A 6,210-nucleotide genomic window follows, 5' to 3' on the forward strand; every position below is an offset into this window, starting at 1 on the left:
CTGACACTTTGAAAGGAAATAATTAAAAAAAATGGATAATAAAAGTGAGCAGTAGGAGCTAATGAATATTTATCACTCCTATGGGTTCCCCATCAAAAACACTTCTTCACATACTTTAACCGCCACTGTTAGAATATAACCGACTCTATCTTCTCTTTACAGTAAAACCACAAAGCAAACTTTCGATCTTACAGTACGTCATTACTTATGGACAATGAAGTCTTTACATCCCCCTGAAATCAATGATGAGTTAGAGAATGAGAACATGCGTTGTTTCTCAGCAGTGGTCTAATCAGTGCCCACTGCTCTTCAGCTGTCATTAGGGCCGGGCTGTTTCAGAGCTGCACTCCAGCAGAATGGTTGAATAGGTGCAATCATCTCTTTTGACTGGGCCAGCACACACTAAATGGCTAATGCATTAGTGATGAAGCCTCTCCCAGATAGGTGGGGAATCATTAAGGCGCCAGTGTTATTCATCAAGGGATTATTGGCTGCTCAGTATACAATGCATAGTTGTTAAATATTTGATATTGCTGTCTATTTGCTAATTTCAGCCATGTGAAGTAATCTGCTTTTGCTGGTAGATTATCTGACTTCAAGCTGGGTCAGAGGAGACTCCCCAAGGTATTTGCCAGAGTGACAGAAAGAGCTGGAGATCTGACCAAACAACATATTACGAACAAGACTAAGGCCGCATTCACACAGACTGTACTGACGCAGTTTGGGGGGTCACCTTAGGGGGCACTAAACAGGAAGTACAGCTGAGGCTATGTCCTCAGTCTTTGAGGTATTCGGTCATAAAACAAAGTATTGAACAGATTAAATTCTGACCAGGTGATGGCGCTAGATGAAAAACCAGAGAAAGTTATTACACGTCGTTCTCTGAAGATGATGAATTTCATGGGGCATCATCCAGTAGTTGTTGAGACATTTTACTCTGAGCCAAGTATAATCATTAGGATACCGATGGGAATTTGGGAACCATGTGCAGAATTTCATGGCAATCTATCCAATAGCTGTCAAGATGTTTGTGTCGGATCAACGTGGTCCCTGAAGCCTAGCAGCATTTCTAAAAATCCCATTTACTGAGTGCTATCTAGCCAAGGTTTTGTTTTTATTTGCACAACCTTTGGGGTTTTCATGTAAGCTGCAACCCCAATACAATTTAGAAGAATGGAATTTCAATTGAAGTGATTTTCTTTGTAAAAATATATTTTAAAAATATATTTTTAAAAAGTTAAAATGATGATGGAAACAGAATTCCTGGTACTCTGGATAGTCCTGAGGCTTCACTGTCGACAGTTTTACAGGGACTATTTCTACAGAAAGTTGTTCTATACTCAAAATCTGATCAAATTAAATGACAACTATCTGTATGACTCAACACAACTGCAGGTAAGTTAAATCTTCTAGCACAAAACTAACTTTTGTTCAACTGTGCCCCCTGTGGCCATAGATAATACTTTGAATTTCCCTTCATTTTCAAGACTCTCTTGGGACACCTGCTTTAAGATCTCATTGGGCAAGTGCAATGGGGCCACGAGCGCAATTCAACCATACCAAACCATACCAGAACACGTCTTCTGGGAAGCTACAGTGTGATTTCTGCTTGTTTTTGTGATGAAAACCATTTACATGTTTACCTTTGTGTTTTAGCACGTTGACGTGCACAAGTGGGAGAGGAGCCAGCAAACTTACTCGGACTTGACTGTCTGAAGCCAAAAAGTCACATTGTGTCCTGGTAAAAATCCCAGAAATTAAAAGAATTAAAAAAATAACATAGCAGTGACAACCAGCTTTAATTCCTAAAATTAGACCAATGAATGAATTGAACTTTGTCTCAGCTTTGTAAAAAAAAAACAAAAAAACAAAAAACAACAATTTACATCCATCAAAAGGAAATGTTCAAACACACTTTAGCTCTTGCAGCTAAATCTGTTGATATAACGAAACTCTAAAAAGACTAGACATACAAGTTTACCTGCAGCATCATGTCTGTACAGTAGTCATTTCTTCATAGGTGGTGATTTCTCTCCCTTCATTCACGCCAACCTGCCTGGTGCGAGCAAAAGCTGCTGTGAGGCAGCGTCAACAGACAGATTTAGCGTAGACCTGAAACCATGGCAACCAATGAGGATCTCCATAGGAGCAGCTTCAATCAATGCGGTGATCAGTGCAACAAATTGGCCTCTTCAACCATCTGAAGACTCACAAAAGGGAGACAACAATACCTTACACTTCACGCCCTCCCAATGTGGGACAATCATCCTCCATCTCCGGTGATCATCTGTCACAGAATTGGAAAAAAAAAAAAAAAAAATCTGTGCGGATGGTTCATTTTGAACATAACCGAAAAACAAATTCTCATTCAGCGTGAGCTCTTTTGTCTTTCAGTGTTTTAAAGTGCAACCACAAACCCATTTCTTACAGTTAAAAGCAATTTCCCACATTTTTGAAAAGGTTCTCTTCTGGAAATCAGAGGTAAACATCACCCAAGAGGAAAATACAATATGTCTGCCTGTGACATTGGTGTGAGTCGTCACTGTGATAGGATGTTGTATTTTTAGTTAAGAATCTCGATTAAGTGAGATCAATATCATAATCTTGAATTACAAGATTCCTGCCAAGCGCTGCTGGAGAAGAAAATGAAAGAATGAACTGATTCCAAATATTTCCAGAGATCTTACGGCCTGCTGCCAGATCTGTCCCTACGCCCACCCCAGGAAGCCTCGTCGATATTTCCATCTGCTCGTCGGTCTGGTCTTTGCTTTGGATGAGTAATGTTTTGTTTCTGCTTGAACATTTTTTTTACTTTGTGTGTTAAAAAACCTTCATTCTGAATTTTTGAGCCTGAAAAAATTTCTAATAGTAAAAACATAAGTATGGGGTGGCTTGATATTTTAGTTTTATTATTTTATTATTTATTTCAGTTTATTAGTTAGCCAAGATATCTTCATATTTATCAGTGTCCTTATTTCTTAGATTACTAAAGGAATGCTGCCTTCTATTACGACTACTCTCATAAAGAAGCCTTCATAATGAAAACTAACTCTGTATAGAAGTGGATAAAGTTTCCATACAAATTAGAACTAATTCATTACAGAACCTCTTGTTTTAAGAATGAACAGACAGAATATGATGTGATCATTTTTCCAACCTTTAAGCTGCTAAGGGGAAAACTCGATGTTAAGGGATTAAAAATGATAAATACAGTTGTGTAGTGAGTAATTGCAGAGATTTAAATGTAATTGCCTTAAGTGTTAAAACAAATGTCTTCCACATAGACTTCCATATTACCAAGAAATGAGTGATGCAGTCAGATGGCGGTGTTTGTCCATGGGCTTGTTTGCTACCTCTGATGGATCCTGTGATCTCTGCACTCCCCCTCTCTCTTCCTGGTGGTTTTTAAAAGTCTTCCTGTGACCCCTCAGCCTCACAGACACATATAGCTTATATATGTATACATATATGTGAAGATGACTGGAACTACTTTGTATGTGTACGTGAACATTACGGCTGTACAACAGTGACCAAGCTTTTTCTCTGTAATGGAGCGTTGTTTTGTTTTAGATTCCTGTGTTCACATACTGTAGGCTAAGGCTAAAGTCTGTCCATCAACAGCTGCTTTTACCTGCTCAATTAGCTCTGCTTTGGTAAAAAAAAATGCACTTGTTAAAAACACAATCTTCAGTTAGTACAGCACAGGCTGCGGTCCAAATGAAACATGAAAGGTTCTCCTCTTCACACTTCTGACACTGCAGTTGTTAAAGGTAGCTGGTTGTCAGCGGGTGTGTGGGGCCACAGTCGCCTCAACCGTCTAATTGGGATCCAGGAAGACAAGGTGCGTTGTGGTCCAGCAGGGCTTGAGTGTGGAAATAATTGCTGTGGTCCATGTCCCTCAGCTCTGAAGTCTTTCTGTGAGATGGTCTGTGCTGAAGGATTATTTGCTCCATCATTATAGTTAACACTACTGTGTACTCTAATGTACAGATCAGTGTTTTCTCAGTTATATCCCTCTACGCATCAGTCTGATTATATTGACGATAAACCCTTTTTTATATATAGACTATGGAAAAAACAAATGTTCCAAGATAAATTTGGATGTTTCTTAAAGCCGTCTCATTGCTTCCTGCTTCCCTTCACTCTGCGTCAGATAATTGACCTCTCCAGCTCTCGCAGCAGAGCATGAAGCCTCGTGCGCAACTTGTTGCTCATCCAACAGGAAAAAACAAACGGAGCGGAAACAGCCGCCTGTAATGACCTGTTCTACCTGTTTCTCTGTGTCCAAATAGTCTCCCAGCTGATTACAACTGCTCCCCCACCACTTCACCTACTCACTCTTCACTACAGTAGTATGATGACATTTCTGGCTGTGTACATATTTAAACATCAGTTTTCAGCCTTTTTTTTTAAGTCATTTGCATGAGAAACATTCATCAAGGTTTAAGACTCTCTAACTTGGGGACATCAGTTCTGCTAATATCAGTTCTACGACCTGTTTCTTATTAATGGGGAACATTAACATTAACATTACAGCACAAATGTTCCACATCATAGTCTGTTTATAGGTCTTGGGGAGTACTACTTGAAAAAAGTTGCATAAAGTTTTAAGTTTTGCAGTTCCAGAGGGGGCTGTGTAAAAGTAGCCTCAAGTGATGTCACTTGAGTCAGCATTGGATGGGGCTGCAAGTTTGATTAAAGCTGCAAGCGGCGATATGCAGGCCCTCACCCTGTCGTGAACCACGAAAATGTCATGTAACTCAAATGATGACTGTCACTCAAGGGTTACTTCCTGTTCTTAGGTGGCGCTATGACAATGACATCATAGTAGCATGCACATGTCTTCAGTGTGGGACTCTCATCAAACATGTGAAGCTTGGACAGAGTATATTATACTTATAGCAACTTCCTGTTTCATGGCAAAAATTCAAAATTCGCCACACCGCCAGAGCCACGCCGTTCAACGAAAACTCACAATTTTCACAGTGAAGCATCATCAATGTGTTAAATATCATCTGACCAGGTTTGAGGAAGATCAGACAATGTATTATAGAGTTACAACCACTTTTTTCAAACTGTCCATCCTGAGTCTTATAGAAGCATGAACGCTAAATCAGGTGAAAACACTTTCAATAGGTCAAAAAAGAGAAAGTCACCAATGCAACCATGTGCTCAGTGTTTCCTTGTCACAAAATACCTGCTGTGCCTGTAGTCTAAATGTGGTGGTCAGAAAGCATTAGATAATATGACCAAACCTGCTTTTGTTTTATTTGTTTAGCATTTGTCAGTAACTTACTGAATTATTAATTAATTATTAATTAGTTTAGGGAGGTTTTGTCGAGCTTCAGGATTTACACTGACATGGGCAAACATTCACATCCCTCCAACCTGCTGACGTGTCACCTCGCGATGTTAAAAACAAACATGCTTAGATCCATGTTAAGAGCTTTGAGACTGATCAGATTTAAAGGAAAGAAGAAGAAAAAAAAACATCCTTCTCCATAGCATGAAATCACTGTCTGTTCTATTGAGCAACATGTAGCCCCCTTCACTGACAATGCTGTTTAAGCTCAGCGTTGTTTGCAGTGAGACAAGCTGGTCAAACAGTAATGAGCTGTGGTGGCCTGTCGGGTCAGTCCTCTGAACAGGCCTCGCACGGGACCATCTGGCCTCTGCTGTGGAAGCTGACAGCAGCTGAAAGAGCCATGTGAGAATATGACTGATGGATCTCCGCCCATGCAATCTCAATGTGCCAGGAAAACGCCGCTCAAAGTGTGAAAAATGTCCACCGACACAGTCTTTTCCTGGATCAGGTGGCGGGGCAGTGGGAAAATGGGAAGTGGCCTCTTGGCTGCTTGTGCTGTTTTTAGATAGTCATCTATAAAGGAACCTGCAGGTGGGATTCCCATTCATTTGTGCACATATACACTCTGTGTGTGTATTATCAAGTCACCACAGCCTGTTTGTATCGGGGAAATGATTTGTTTACAGGATACAGAAGAGTTGGATGTTCTTCAAAGTGCACCGGACAGCTGAATCAGGAAAGGAAGTGTGACACAGCTGAGGAGACAAACAGATTCACATTCACACACCCAACCAGTGTGGCCAAAACCAACAGAGCAGCAGCAGCAGCGGCAGCGGCAGCATCGCTCTCTGCTTTATTAGAACTCCCAGTGCCTTGCAGTCCAATATCAATTAAAGTAACGTCAC

Source organism: Seriola aureovittata, chromosome 9, assembly GCF_021018895.1.
Source record: "Seriola aureovittata isolate HTS-2021-v1 ecotype China chromosome 9, ASM2101889v1, whole genome shotgun sequence".
Taxonomy (NCBI): domain Eukaryota; kingdom Metazoa; phylum Chordata; class Actinopteri; order Carangiformes; family Carangidae; genus Seriola; species Seriola aureovittata.